The sequence below is a fragment of the Pleurodeles waltl genome, chromosome 3_1, assembly GCF_031143425.1.
Source record: "Pleurodeles waltl isolate 20211129_DDA chromosome 3_1, aPleWal1.hap1.20221129, whole genome shotgun sequence".
NCBI lineage: Eukaryota > Metazoa > Chordata > Amphibia > Caudata > Salamandridae > Pleurodeles > Pleurodeles waltl.
The window spans coordinates 1,388,561,391-1,388,578,070 of NC_090440.1; the positions used below are offsets into that span (position 1 = coordinate 1,388,561,391).

At 43.9% G+C, this 16,680-nt stretch overlaps 1 protein-coding gene across 1 annotated transcript in view; it reads right to left on the bottom strand.

Moving 5' to 3' along the window:
- Positions 1 to 16,680, bottom strand: part of HIVEP3 (HIVEP zinc finger 3) — a 1,670,978-nt gene that overhangs the window by 1,256,726 nt on the left and 397,572 nt on the right. Inside the window, exon 3 of the mRNA XM_069224892.1 lies at positions 860 to 907. The gene's annotated coding sequence lies outside the window, so the exon portion shown is untranslated. The remainder of the gene's footprint in view (positions 1 to 859; positions 908 to 16,680) is intronic.

Sequence of the window (16,680 nt, forward strand, 5' to 3'; positions counted from 1 at the left end):
TTTAATTACAAAGAATGCTTTTCAAACACAGAAGGTAGTTGTCTGTATGGAGAAATGCATTAGAGGATTGAACATGTCATAGTTGGACTCTTGCTGTAGGCAAGACTGCTGGTTTAAGTTTGTTGACGACTATGCCAATCCCACAACAAAACGCAACTGTCGTCCCAACCCTTCCGGCTCACAAGCAGTACCTCACCAAAAACCCAAAACAGTCAAAGGCAGCCTTTATGCATGGATTCAAGAGTGTGACATCTCAGGGAGCGTTGCAGTTAAAATGAGATTACCTCTTTCTCACATTAACAACATGTCTCAGTCACACACACAGGCACTGAAGAAGATGCAGTAAACTGGAATCTGCGATAAGTTGCATGGGCTGCAATGATTAGGATAATGAACAGTGCAAGAAACAGAATGGCAAAGACAAGAGACATTAATACAAAGACCCTCACTATCTTTCAATATTATGAAATAACATGAAGTGTGTGATATGTCCTAATAACCGAGCATCGCGAACCTGACCTCTAACCTAAAAGAGAGCTAGGTATGTTATACCTCAATCTGCCAATGACATGTCCATGAGAAGAGCCCCCAACCCTTGTTACCTTGGAATGAGGTCTCTAGCTCAGACTCCATAGGGACACGAAGACTGGGTCAGCGTCAAGGCGATGTGCAGCATCGATAGCAGCGATGGCATCTGATCGGAATCCCTCTGACTATCTGTTACAGTGAGGAGTATTTATACAGATCTACTTGGACCCCTGACGTAGATAACAATAGATAACAAGGCTTGGGACAGTAATTAATATAAACAATGCCCTCGAAAGCATGAAGAGGGAAAGTACCTAAAGTGAACACCTACCGTTTGTTTGTCTTTGTTGCCTGATCTTGACGCCTTAGCGCGGTGACTCTGATAATGCAAACCAAAACATGGGCATAAGTCAAAACAAGGAACTAATTAAATAAATGCATAAAAACAGAGGAAGCTAAGTAGTGTAAAAGTCATAGATGGTAACTGTGCTTCTGTAGACCTCAGAGTAGAAGACATAGAGATGGTTTAAATATATCACATGCAATATTAGTAAATAGGTGCTGCAGCATAATGCTCCTCATTTTATGTTATGTATATTTGTAAAGCGTAAAATCATATGTGAGGGTATCCCACCACTGAACAAGAGTGGTTGCTTGGCCCCTGGCTCTGTGGAAGAAAGAGGCTAGAAAGAAATGCCAGGTCTTCAGCTTCTTACAAAATTCAAGAAGCATGAAGGAGGCGTTGATATGGAGTGGGGGGGGGGTCGTTCCAGCTTTTAGGAGCGATTAAAGTGAAGGCTTGACCTCCGTTTTGGTTCCTATGTATGCAAGGATGTGTGCGAGTAGGAGTCCAGCTAACTGGAGGGACCAGAGTGGTTGAAGAGTGCCAAATTGTGTGACTAACCAGCTATACCAGTCAGTGTCTTTGTTTCTCTCTCTTGTCGAAATCACTTTTTTTCTGGGTCTACTTCTATCCAACATCTTATTAGGTGTATATTTTGCAATAAACTAGACGTGTGGCAGTGGATACCAATCCTGTTGGATTGGGCCTGCAAGGTTAGTGACTTGATGCATTCAAAGGGAAAATATAGAATTAGGAAAAATGCTAAATGTACTAATTGAATTTCAGAAAGTTGATAATTGAATATCTAGGTACCTTACCCATTTTGGACCTCTGGGAGCCAGGATACCAATAGCGGGTTACATATCACAATAATTATAGTAAACTCTGGCAAAATTAAAAATTAACAAAATCTCTGAGATGGGCTGATCTCTGATGTACCTTTTATTGATGAAAGGATCCTCACCCACAGGTTGTGGCATGCGTCATCACTGGGTCCTACCTCGTCAGTGACGTCATTTGTCAGGATAAACTCAACCAACACTCAGAGCTTTTAGTATCAAAATTTGCGTCCAGTAAATTAAGCTGGTCATAGGCAACTTTTAAGGGAGAATGGACTCTTGTAGGTTGCAGTATAACATTTACCGTTGATGAACGTGTGACTACAGGGAGATGTTCCAAGCTGCTGGCTAAATAGAGGGCCAGAGCTTATAGCCTCAATTCAGGCTAATACAGTATGGATGTTTGCAGAACTCTCAATGGGTGCTTGCTGCTCTTTTTCATGATTGAAGCTTAAAGAGTCTAAAAGACATCAGTGAAGACCGTACAGTTATGTAGAAAACAAGGGAAAACCCAGTAGATCAGATGAAACAGTTTATACAAGTTGAAAGACAAGACAGCATCCAACGTGCCATAGTGATGGCTCGGGTCTCAGCCCGCAATTGATTTGAACACAGAGTGTCACTGATCAATGCTTAAATTAAGATTCAAATCCTGACCCACACATCATAAAAATATCACCACATAACACACCTAATCCCAAAGTCCCCAAATCGAATTACAACAACTTAAAAATGCGACACAAATAACATTAAAGATGGCATAACAACATTTAAAATAAAACATAATCATTCATTTATCTGGGAGCATCAGTATTTCTCCTAGGTCTGTCTGCTGCCACACCTTTATTAGAAGACATTGTGAGTAAAAATGTGGCTGACGGCACTGACAACAAACCCTCCATAATGGAATCATCCCCACACAAAGTAGCGAAATCACCAGCTTCACTTGGACCCAACAGCTCACCAGAAAACCCAGAAGGTCCAATTACCTCACTGCAACTGACAGCCTCATCAACATTACACTGCCACCACTCATTCTCAAACCCGATTTTGGAAGTTATCTTCAGTGAAAGAAATCTCCTTACTCCCCTTTTTAATCAAGGCAGCACTCTTCTTGATCCACCGTTTACTATTCTAGTTTCTGGTTCTCCACCATTTACCATTTGAGACCAAAACGTCATGCTTAAAAATGTTCACAACTCTAGAACAAAGGATAAAACTTTGACTTACACTTGCTTAAACCCGGAGGCCTTCTGATTCTCACTAAATCTCTCACTTCAAAACAAGCTTCCTTCACTTTCATCAGCTCATCATATCTTGACTTACTTTTAGCTTGTGCCAACTCCACCCTTTCACAAATATCCTGCACACTAACCACATTAGAATTAGAGTTCACTTGCATACTCTCCAACACCTATCTAGGACATAACTCATTAATTAATTGTCTGCCTTGAAGTAAAATAAATGGAGCCACCCTTGTAGTAGAAGGGGGAGTATTGTGATAACTCCATAATCTCTCACCAACCATCTCACGAACATTTCAACCACACATCACTGCCAAATGCATTGATTTTTTGACCATCTGACTCTCTCCATCATACCTTTTCCTTGTGGGCTGTAGCTGCAGACAAGTGCCTCACACCTACTGAAGACAACAATGTTTCCATGTCCTTTGACCTGAACTGCATAATATTGTTTGTGACCAGGTACCCGGGTAACCCCCCCAACTAAAACAAACCCTTAAAGCAATCAAACTCAGATTTAGTAGAAGGCACTCTCATGAAGCTACATTCAATCTACTTAGAATGATAGTCAACAATAACAAATGCACACCTCATACTTTCCTTCAATCATTTTAAGGGACCAATGAAATCCATTCCCAATTTCTTCCACGTTTTTTCAGAGAAATCCACAGGCGACAGAGGAGTGTTGTATGTGTGAAGGGATCTGTCCATGCCCTTGCATTCAACACAAGACGCTTCATAAGTCTCAGCCTCTGTATCCATTCCTGGCCACCAAAAGTACTCTTGAAGCCTTTCCTTAATGCAGGTTATGCAAGTTATGCCTCCATGCCCCACATGGTGATTTAAAAATGAGACCTCAACTCCCCTGGAGGAATTAAGCAATTACAGCGTAACACCAAATCACTCTCAATCACCAACTCAATAAACCTTCAGCTCATTTTCCTAACAGCCTTCTGTAGGCCAACCTTCAGCAATGTACTTTTAAAAAGTATTTAAGCACATATCATGGCCAGATATAATCGCCCACTCCTAAAATGATATAACCTTCTCTGATAAGACCATCACTTCAATCATACCCACACATTCCACTTCACCCATGTTACTTTCTTCCTGAGATTGTCTAATGGACATCTGGAAAGAAAATCTGCTCTAACTTTCTTTCCCCCTTGAACGACTTGACCTGAAAATGTAATTCATACATTTTCGACAAAAGCCTTGCCAATCTTGGGCTGGCTTTGTTGAAACCCTCATTCAACAGTTTTACTGAAGGTTTATGATCTGTTTAAAAAATAAACCTCTTTCCTCAAAAATATGTATTAAAATGCCTGGTTGCCCCGACAAGTGCCACTGCTTCTTTCACAATAGTGCTGTAATCCCTTTCCGGAGGGAGGGAGAGAGAGAGAGAGAGAGGGAGGGGGAGAGAGAGGGAGGAGGAGAGAGAGGGAGAGGGAGAGGGAGGGGGAGGGGGAGAGAGAGAGAGAGAGAGAGAGAGAGAGAGAGAGAGAGAGAGAGAGAGAGAGAGAGAGAGAGAGAGAGAGAGAGAGAGAGAGAGAGAGAGAGACGCAAATGCAATAGTGAACTCTCTTCCATTAACAAACTGAATCAAAACCGCTCCTAACCCCACTGTACTAGCATCAACAGTTGCAGTGGAAATGACATAATTCCAAAAAGGATGATAAGCTGGAGCCCTGATAATTAACCTCTTAAGCTTTTCCTCTTCCTCCCAATTATATTTAACACTACTCCTCAACAGCTTTCTCAATAGCTTTGTTTGCAGAGAAAAAGGGTCTACAAAACTGGAATAATACTCATACAACCCATTAAATTATCTTAGTTGATATTTATGCTTTGGGGCTTTACAATCTTTTATAGCCTCAATCAAACTCAACTTGAATCGGATCCCAGCCCCTCGGAATGCAATGGCTAATATATTCAACTTCTATCACAAGGAATTGACACATGCCTTTCTTGAGAGTAAAACCTCTGCTTTGTAATATTTTGAATACCTTTTGCAAAACAACTAAATGCTCCAGCTCAGACTCTGTAATTATGAGGATATTATTTTGATAAACTAGCACGTGCCATGTCCCCAAACAAATTGTACATTAATTTTTGGAAGACTGATACAGCAGAGGCAAGACCAACAAAAAAATCAAACGCACCAGAAGGGGTGTTAAAAGTAGTAAGAGATCTAGAGCCCTCAATGAACTCAACTTTGTGATACGCACATTTTTAAGTACAGGGTATAGAACACTTTTGCTTCACCTAATGTAGATAACATTTCTTGGATCTTTGACAGAGGAAAACAGCCAACCAGAATGTTCTTGCGGAAGGTCCTGATCTCCATAGTCTATTCTCCACAGTTGTTTTTTCACAACCACCATAAGGGAAATCCACTCTTATAAGTCTATAGGTTCTATGACACCATCTTTAAATAACATGTTGAAATTTTCTTTCAGCTCATTTCTAATGCTCAATGGAACATTTTCAACTTTCTGTAACACCAAGACATCCTGATCCTTTAGCATCATTCTATGTTCAAATCCATTTACTGACTCTAGTCTGTCTTCAAATAAAAGCTTGTGCGGATTCAAAAGTAGGTTGAGCGATTTTTCTGGAGAACCCTTTACCTCAGCTAAAGAAATTAAGCATGCAGTACCTAGGCTTAAAACCATTGCAAACTCTACCTTTCCTTCCTAAAATATTGGACCTTCATCCTTTAGCCATAGGCACCTTAGTAAAAATCTCTCTATCTTTATAAACAATCTTTTCATTGAAATGCCAATCATGCCAATGGAAAACCCACTAAATGCCAACAGTGCGAATGTCAGGCAGCAAAAGCTAAACATGACTCCACTCTTTGAAACATAACTTATCAGTAACAAAGGTAACCGGTGATCCAGAATCCACCATGACTCCAACCAATGCATCATCAATATGAATGATACATACAGGATCGCCACTGTCACCATTCCTTTGAAAATTAATCATCGGATAGAAATAACCACTCTACTTGCAGCTTTCACTTACTCATCTTGCTGATCAGAATTAATGCCATGTTCATTAACTAACACCATTCTTTGCAAAGCCTTACACACCCTCCAAAACAACATACTTTTTTACATTTTACACAGTTTTCGCCAACAACAGGGCAACATTTTGCATTAGCTAGACGAGACTTGGATCTACACTGAAAAAACATATGATTGATAATATCAACTCCTTTGTCAATTTTTTTCCTCATAAAATGTGATTTTGGATTTAGAGAGCACTATATTTATAGACTCAGTCCAAGTGGTTTGTTTAAACTTCCCCAACTCTTTGGATGCCATGATGGATCTTTCAATACCCCTGACAATTTTCAAATTGCCAGAAAGGCTAGGGTTTCTGCAACATAACACATTTCCATGAATCCTTCTGTCAAAACCGTTGACTACAATTTGGTCACATAAATAAGAATACACATTTCCTTCAAAATCACAGGTAGAAGCCACAAATCTGGCAATTGGTTCAAATTCTTGATGTCTGTGTGTAAAGAATCTACTATAATCAACTATAAACTAGTGTCTTCCCAGAAGTAATGTTCCAGTCTGTTCACTGTTTCTGTATAAACATCTCTGTCCCCTGAATCAGAAGGAGGAAACATAGAAAGATGGCCAATAATTATTTCACATTCTACTGCCAAACAGTTGTAAAGCATAGCTTCATTTCTGATATTCTTAAATTTAACACCATCAATTTCCAATTAAGTAACTGCCACAGGTTTTAAATCATTGCTACCGCTTCATTCGTTTGTATGCCAGGTTCAGGGAGAAAAGACGCTGGTAGATTTGTAGTCTACATTTTGTTCCAAGTACCTAGATGCCTATTTCAAAGGAACATACGACTCCACAGCACATGCAGAGAAATCCTCGAATAACTTTCACTGCGACTACAGCCAGTCAACAGTGCTCCTAGAGAAGTTTCCACTAATAAGTTTGTTATGGCTGTCACTAGTCACCAATGAGGATTGAGAGAAAATCCCAAATGGCAAGGGTAACCAGAGGCAATCTGTGATGAATCATCTTCAGGTAATTTTCTTTGAATATAACTGTACAGACGGCTGGCACTTTCCCAGTACATATTGGACAAGTGTGATGCTTAAAGCGTGCAGACTATGATACACAGTACTTAAGGGCGAAGAGATGAAGACACACTAGGTATGTTTGAGGTTGCCTTGTGGAATACACGTGAAGAGGAATCAAAGGCCCTGGCATGGTACTTCAATTATGCACACAATAGTGTGCACTCTCAATGCATTTGGCTGCCCTCCCATGGGTGGGCTAAACAAGTGAGAGTCTCTGGCCAAAATACACTAATAACCAACTACAGCAGGAGAAAAAGCATGCACGCTGTATATGGCGCAGATGTAGCGAACGCGCTAAGTGCTTCTGGCCTGAGATGAAAGTGCTGTCTTCACACACCGGATTCATTCCCTGCTTGTCGCCAATTTATGTTACGAAGAGAACGAGGTAAAAACTAGTAGAATAGATAAAACAGTTATTTTCTCCCCATAAGACAAGAAAAGCAAACAACACACACTAGCCATCGCTCCGGGGCTAGCCAGCAGCTGATTGGAATATAGAGCGTCAATGAGCAATGCTTAAAACAAGATTCTATTCCTGACTTACATCACAAACATACCACCACTTAGCACCTACTGATAAAGATGGAAAACATTCTGTGAACCTATGGGATTTCTTGTAAAATGGAATGGGAAGGGAGAGCTTCACTGGTATTGGAAATGTTTAGCTTTACCTAATAATACATCACGCCGGAGGATAACTGGGAAGAAAGGTTTAGGGCAAACCTAAAAACAAAATGGCACTTTACTTTCTGGAGGTCAAATACAATTGACAGAGTTAGAATTCAGGTACCTGCGGGAATACATTACCATCCCTTATACATCAATACAATGTTTAACAGAGAGCTGGCTCTGCGGTGCTAAATACCTGGGAGGGTCTTGGGTCTGGGTGCTCACACTTCCTATGGACATAACAGAAACTGAAAAACTTGATAATATTGACAGTGAAGAGATAAAGAGGAAGTCTTCATTTAGACACACAAGAGAGCTAGGGACACTAGAATCTCCCCAGCCAGTTTCTCTGTAAGGTGAAGAAGGGGAACCATTGTACCAGTGCACGAAAAACAGTGCTGTCACGTGCAACATTGCCATGACCAAAAGTTTAGAGAAACACATGGATCATCCTGATACCAGGGGCGGCTCCCCCGCCGGCAGCAGGAGGTGCAAAACTTTTATAGAAAAAACATAATAAACTCAGTTTGTCATGTTGTTTCTATAAAAGTGGGTGGGGCCACAGGCGTGACGTGGACAGAGGGAGAGTGCTGTCTCGGGCCAGCCAAACATACATGCACACTGTGGTCTCTCCAGCTCGGCACTATGTTGCCGGGCTGGAGAGAGCATACACAGGCTCCCAGTCTACCTGGGAGTGCCCTGGCTGCCCGCTTCAAGCCAATCCTAACGCTGCTTTGAGCAGCGTCAAGATAGGCTACAGGGCAGGCTGGGAGCCTGTGCCTGCAGTGACAGAGCAGAGTGGATGGAACAGTCAGCACAGAAAAAAGGTAACTTTTTTTTTATTTTTTTTTGGGATCCCCCACACCCTCCCCGCCATGCACGGCACCACCTTGCCCCTTTTCCCTACCGCGAGCCGTGACTGCCTGATACGCTGGGTGCCAACCCTGCGGATCAACAACTGGGACAATAAAGTAGATGAACAGACAACCATCTGTGTGACTTGATGGGGCAGAATTTCCAACATTTTGAAAAAAATCCTTGTTATTTGTCTTTGTATATATAGCATATATGGCATTAGTTCTAAGTCGGTTAAGCAGATGTATATAACACAGAGTATAGCAAGCCCTCCTGTCACATTAAATCTTAGTAGTGATCAAAAACCTCAACCATCAACTCATGCTGCTAAAAAAGGCTTCTTTTTCTTTTTGGAATAGCTTTGTGCATTTTTGCAATAAACAGAAATCAGTGGCAAGCTGTCTGCCATAGTATGTACAAACGGTGACCTTCTTTAAATGTTTTAGGCTACAGCGTTCGAACAGCCAGCTACTTTGATTTGTATGCTGCCTGGGACAGGATGACATAAATATTCCATAATAAATTTGATCTACCTTTAGACATGATTATTAACCCATTTTTTAAGCGAGTTAACCATTGCCCTTAGAATCCCCAGTTACCAAGGAAACCACAAGTTGTTTCTAGACGCCTGTTGTCATGGAGCAGTCTGCCCCAAACCAAATACACGTTTGTAAGTAAGAGAACTGTTCTGTACAAAAACTTTAGAAAACACAGTGGTATTGAAATTGAAACATCAGATATTTTATTTATTGATTATATGATTATTCAAGCACAAGGATTAGCACTGCATAGATTGCAGTGCTGGAAACTGCATCGATATTTAGACTGACAAAGTGGTGCAAAATATAATTTCTGCACCGGTCGCTCAAAGCATTTTCATTTAAAACTTTCAACGATACCAATGCCATGTATATAATCCTGAAATGTGGGTACGAGTTGGCAACTGTGCCAGTGAAGCTGAGGCATTCTGGGGCGGCTCTGCCAGGAATGTTCCTTGTGCATCAGGTTAGTGTGACAAGGACTGTGAGAACTGATTGAGGGCCACAGGACAACCAGAGGTTACTTTACTTCAACTGTGTCAAATAGGACATTTTACCTCTGTTGTCCTGGGTCCGCCTTAGTACTGACCCAAAATGGGACACCAAGTACGCCCCTTTACAACTGATCTTCAAGGCTAGTCAGAATGTCCAGGCTAAGTCGGGGAGATGATGTAAGCATAAAGACTAAGAACTCTGCATAGCGGAAAAATAATGCAAAATAAACAATGCCCTACCGGTGCCTTACCCTATAAAAAGAGCCTGTTTATTCTACTAACAGCACAATATTACACACTCAACATCACAGCTAAAGTTGTCCACCAGATTCTGTCAGGATGGTCAGAAGTGTATGTCTAATAGTAGTGCTGTACTCCCGCTATTATGACAGTCCCCTGCCCAGGGCAACAGGTTCACCCCACAACTACCGAAGCACTTTGCTACTCGGAGTCCAGACATGGACGTCATTTAGGGGTCGCCAGGGGTGGCGGCTGCGACCCCTAGTTCGCCCCTTGCAGTCCCTAAAACTGCCTTTGCGACCGCTGGCCTCTGAGGTGGCAAAATCAGTGTCTGGAACACGGTGGCAGCTCACAATTATAAACAATGTTGTAAATGTATGTTGTGTGCGTGCTTGCAGTTGGGTGAGTGTTCACGTGAGAGTGTGTAGATGCATCCGTAAGCACCTGTGCGAGAAACATTTAAGGACAAAGTGCTCGTGATGGACATGCGATGTCATTTCAGCTACCCCTTGCATTTTGATGAACTCACCTCAATGAGTCCAGAGAATTCCCTTTTCTTCATACACGGCCAACCTTCCTGGACAGCTAACCTGTGAAAGCTTGATAATCCCCACAGTGGCTTTTCTAGTGTTCAGCTTTGGGCACAGCAATGTGTTCTATGTTGTTTAAGAAATGCTGGTGCTGAGGAAGATGTTGCGGAAAACTGTAAATAAAGTTTTGAAACAGAAATATCTGCAGAAAAAAAAACTACCTGCTATGGGAAAGACAAGCCTTGCCTTTCCGGGTGCCACAGTGAATGACTCTATCTCACCCTATGTTACACCAACAGGAAAAGGGTGGGGCAAGGGCTATGATTACCTTGTCAGAATGTAGGAGCCTGCATTCCATCACATCTGGCATGGGGAGGAGGAAGCACTGCACAAAGGCTGATTGTTTTGTAGCCAGAGTAAAAAAAACTGAGGTGTAACTTTAGTTACAATCCTGCATGCATCCCTGCATTGTCAGCTGTTTCACAGCGAGTAAGAAATCCTCCATTCAGACAGACTTCTTGCTACACGCTATTTATTTGAGTTACCACTGTATATAGTGAAGGCAGAATTTATCTGGTGTGATTAAAAAAAGTGCCTATTTACAACCTACAATAACATGGGGTTTGTGGTACTTACTGTACTAAGCTCTACATATAACAGGTAATTTACCGGGAATTTTTACCCCCATTAAATTCCAGCCTGTATGGCCTGTATAATTTATAGGGGAAATAATATGGAAGTCTGGTGTTAGCAGGAAAACATATAGCTGGTAATTATGACTTTGGCGGCCTATTCCGAAGACCGCAGTGATGACAGCTGCCAACAGACCGCCACGGAGGCGGTAATCTGACCACCAGATTATGACACACAAACACAAAACCGACAGAAAACTGCCACAGCCACAGGTCTGCCAGACCCAACTAAGGCAAAAAACTGTCAGACCCACCACCCACACCGCTATGCCAGCAAAACACCACCCTCCAAATTATGACCCACAAATCACCACAGCGGACATTCAACAACGGTCAACCATTGGCAGCGCACACCGGCCCGGCGGAATTGGGCACCCATCACCACTACAAGCCAACACTGGCCAGTTCAAAAACCCCACACCATACACATAAACACACACCCTAGACACACACCAACAGCTCTATAAAACACCCCCCACACAACCCACAATCCCTTGCAAACACAAAAAGACTGCCACACCAGTCCCTTACAGAACTGCACACACACACACCAAATCCACCTATACATCCGTCACGCATCACACACCACACACCCTACCATAACAATGAACACTCTCTGCACAACACACACAACACACAATAGGCATGTCCCCACAAAAGAACCCCCATTTCACAGATGAGCAGTTGCGGGTGATGGTAGAGGAAATCGTCAGGGTAGAGCCACAGCTGTTTGGTGCACAGGTCCAGCAGATGGAGCTATAGCGGATGAATGTGGACAGGGTGAACTCCCTGGGACAACGTCCACACACAAGGGACGCTATCCGAAAGAGGTGGAACAACCTACGGGGGAAGGTGCAGTGCACTGCATCAAGGCACCAGGTTGCAATCATGAGGACCAGCGGTGGACCCCCACTCTCTCCTCCACAGCTGACAGCATGGGAGGAGCAAGCCATGGAAATGCTGCATCCTGAGGACCTCACTGGAGTCAATGGAGGGCAGGACACGGGTAAGTCATCATTACGATCCTATCTCCACCAATTCATGCATGGCATGTCACTCTCCACCCCGACTTCCCACACCCCACCCCATCCCACACAGTCCATCACCCCAAATACCACATGTAAATCTGTACCCCTGCATGCCCTACCCACTGCAGGCACACACCTCCCAGCACTGCATGCACACCCACCAGCAATGCATGGACAGCATTTAGTACTACCAATCCCACAATCCAACACCATACACTACCAAAGGTGGGAGGACAACACCAAACCCATAGGGAAAGTTAGAAATGCGGAAAATGTGATAGACCCTAACAAATCAATTACATCCCCAGCCAATGTCAGTGGCAAGCAGGTGCCATGGCAACCCAGTCCTCCACAAGAAGATGCCCCCAGTGATGACAGCAACTCTGGATGTCCCAAGCTGGATAAACTCCCTGGCCCATCTGGGACCACAGGTCAGTCGGCTTCCACATCCCACAGTCAGTCCACCACAGCCCGCCCCTCCTACTCAAACACCACAGCAGCCACCCAACGTCCCCAATCCTCTGTCTCCACGACACGTCGATCAATAGTGTGCCCACCTGTATAGGGACTCGAGTCGACACCACACAGGCAAGACGAAGAAGGTCCTGGTGTAAGTGGGAGTGGGCACACCGGCACAGGGGGCCAAGGACAGTGTATGGTCAGATGTGTGCCAGAGGGACCAGGCCCAGGGGACCAACTGGCCAGGAGGCACTCACACATGTCCTGGGGGCATACCAAAAATCCCAGGAAAGGATAGACCAGGTCAGCACCATCATACAGGAGAACCAGCGGCTGCAGGGGTACACCACCAGGAGGTCATGCAGCAGTTGCAGGGCCTAAATACCAATATGGCCTCCATTGCAGGGGTGCTGAGTGACATGGCCAACACCAAGCGGGAGAACAGAGCACACCAGCTGCCCACTACCACTAGCCACTCCACTCAGCAGCCATCAACATCTGCTGCAGCCAGTGTACAGGAGGACCTGCCACAGGACCCACAGACCACCAGCACGCCTCCATCTGCAGCAGAAGAAGCACCCCACAAACGTTTCCTGTGACCCAGATAGACACCAGAGACTGTCACTAAGACCAAGACCACCGCCAGGAAATGAGCTCCTCCAGAATGTCCCCCTTGTGTGCAACTCAGTCAACTTCTTCACTTTGGACTGTCGTTGCTCCTCGTCCTATGGACCCCTGGACATTGTACCTGTGCTCCAGAACAACTGGATCACTAAGATGTGGTTTACATCAACCATCACCCCACTCTATTGCACTGTCCCTTTATTATTGTCACTTCAATAAACACCCTTGAACACAACTGGAGTAATAGGGCTTTGTCAGGCATAAATGTGCAATATAATGAACTGTATTATCCTGTGCAAATGTCCTGTAAAATGTGAATGTTGTTACGCAGTCTGTAGCCATCACATCAGTACACTGTTGTGATCACACCAAAATCTGCAAAAAGGGAAGGCATAAGTGACAGTCAATTGAAAGGTTAAACACAGCTGGCACACAGCACTCAACAGAAATGGGGACATGAACAGATGTACAATCTTACTTGAGTGTCATTGGAAGTACTGCTGTATGATATGTGTCCTGTGGTCCACATCCTCCTCCTCCTCATTCTCCTCATTGTCCTCAGTGTCCACTGCTGCCACAGGTGCATTGTCACCCTCCTCCTCCTGCAGGTAGGGCACATGGAGTCTGAGGGCCAAATTGTGCAGCATGCAGCATGCCACCACAATCTGTCAGACCTTCTTAGGGGCATAGCAGAGGGACCCACCTGTCAAACAAAAGCACCTAAACCTGGCTTTCAGTAGACCAAATGTGCTTTCTACAACCCTTCTGGTACGGCCATGTCCCTCCTTGTACCGGTTTTCAGCCTCTGTTCTCGGATTCCTAACAAGGGTCAACAGCCAGGGCAAGTTTGGGTAGCCGGAGTCACCTGGAAGTAGTGAGGGACACACATTACCCATTTACAATGGCATGGAGTACATCTCCAGTTGCCGTACACTGACATACATTGTGTGAAGACTCATGTTCACTTAACAGCCACACTCTGTGCCTGTGGGACACTGCTATTCCTCAAGACATAGGCATCATGTACAGATCCAAAATACTTGACAGTGACATGGGAGATGTAGTGATCTGTAAGGCACACCATCTGGAAATTAATTGAGTGAAAACTCTTCCTATTCCTGTATATCTGCTCATTTGCTCTGGGAGGGAGCAAGGCAATATGGGTTCCGTCAATGGCCCCAATCACATGTGATATGTGTACCATGGCGTAGAATCCACCCTTCACAGTGGGAAAATCTTCCCTCTGGAGGAATGCAATGTAGCTGCTCATGTGTTTGAGCAAGGCAGCCAAAACCCTTCCAAGCACTATCGAAAACGCTGGCTGTGACATTCCTGCAGCCAAGCCCACTGTCACCTGGAATGAACCACTTGCCAGGAAATGGAGCACTGAGAGTACCTGTAATACAGTTGGAATAGCTGTAGTGCTACGGATAGCACGCATTAGATCTGACTCCAGTTGTGCACACAGCTCAGCGATGGTGGCCCTGTCCAGACAATAGATAAGTATGATGTGCCAGTCCTCCAGTGTAGCCAAGTCCACAAGGGGTCTGTAGATGGGTGCTTGCCTCCCCATCCTCATCCTTTGCAGTGGTTGGTATCTAAGTGAGCCAAAAGTAAAATGGGTGTGACTGCAGGACCTATGGACACATAACATCATAGTACACAGTATGTACGTACGTAGGAGACTGGAATTGTCTAAGTTTGAACAGTCGATACCAATGACACACATATTTATTCCAAACATGAGTACTAGCAGTAGAAAATGGCAACCGCCTGTCCTGTATGCAGGGACAGGTGGAAGTGACCTCACTCCACCGGCGTTAGGTGTCATGGTGGAAGGTGGTCTGCACCGCCGTGCTATTCCTCATTGGCTAACATGGGGCTCTATGGAGTACAGGAACAAATGATGATCCACGCTGGCGGTGACAGTGTTCACCGCTGTGTACGTGACTGCCATTTTCCTTCTACCACTTCACCTGATTCCTGACTCCCCACGGTACTACATCTCCACTGCGTGTGCTGCTGTGACCTATGTCTGGAACCTGCGATGGCCCGGGCTTCAGGGAAAAGGGCCACAGCCTTCACATCAGAGGAGTTGGAGAAGCTTGTGGATGGGGTCCTACCCCTGTATGGGCTGCTCTATGGGTATCCAGACCAACAGGTGAATACATCATGGGTAAGTTGGATGGGTATATCTGCATGTAGATGTATGTGCGTGCTAGCAGTGTGTCATTTGGGGGGGGGGTTTGGCTGCATGGAATGTGTATGCAGAGGTACGGGTCATGTGAGTGCTTGATGAGGGGCAAATGCAGTATGTGAACCATTTGTGTGACAGACTGGATTGTATAGTCCATGGTGTCCTTCTGTCTGTGTCTCCTCTGCAGGTCAGCACCCATCAAAAGAAAGGGTTGTGGGTGCCATCACCAAGGACATGCAGACCCTGGGGGACCACAGCCGGCGGCTTAATTAGTCCCAGTAGGTATGCAGTTGGTAGCGTTTGGGTTCCTTACTGCTGTTGTACCTAGGTAATGGTTTGTATGGTACTACCGCCATCACCGGCGTGGGGTCAGCTGACCACCAATTTCATAATGAGGGCCATAATTTCAGTTATGCGGTAACTCCGATAAGAGCCACAAGTAATGAGGGTCAAAGATGCTTATCAGCACTGAAAAAAAGTCTAGGTCAAGATAAGATAAAAAAACTAGAAAAAAGAAGGGGCTGGAGAAAAAGAAATAGAATATAAGAACAAAGAGAGCATCAAAGGATAGGAAAAGGAGACTGCTAAGTATGAAAGCTATTAGGAGTGAAAGCAGGGCAATACTTACAAGAAAATGAAAGGCTAAGAGAACTATGAATATTATATTTTTTATGAAAGACTTCGAATAATTTTTGATCCCTCATCTTGACTGTGGTTTTATTGTTTTTGAAACATCAGTTCTGGGTGTTCAACAAATTAAAATGCAATTTTCTACCCTCATGAAGCTCCTGAAAAGACTACGCAAATGATCAGCTTAAGTCAAGAAAAGGTGTCTGAGAAACTCCCAAACAGAAAAGTAAAAGTACATTCACCATTAAGAAAAATATTTAAGGGCATTTGAACCATGTAAATATCCTTAGCAGGTGGTTGTAGCAAATCCAACTTATTGGGTTAATGCGTGCATACATGAATCAACTTATTTCTTTTTTTTAGGTTTACTAGTCCTATGGGGCTTTTGTGACTTTCCTTAAAAGTGATATATCCATTGAAATTGTGTGAGGAAAGCCAGAAGGAGGAGATGTATGATGGTTAGAAGTATCTTTCTCAATTAGAGTCTGACAAAAAGTTTTGTTCAGAAGCAATGAAGTATTATTTTCAGCAAAATCATCCTGAGCTGAAGAACCACCACACCATAAATACCTTAAAGACTTAAGCTGAAGAATCGTCTGCTTAGATACCAGAGAATGTCAACTCTAAACAAAAATTATCTAAT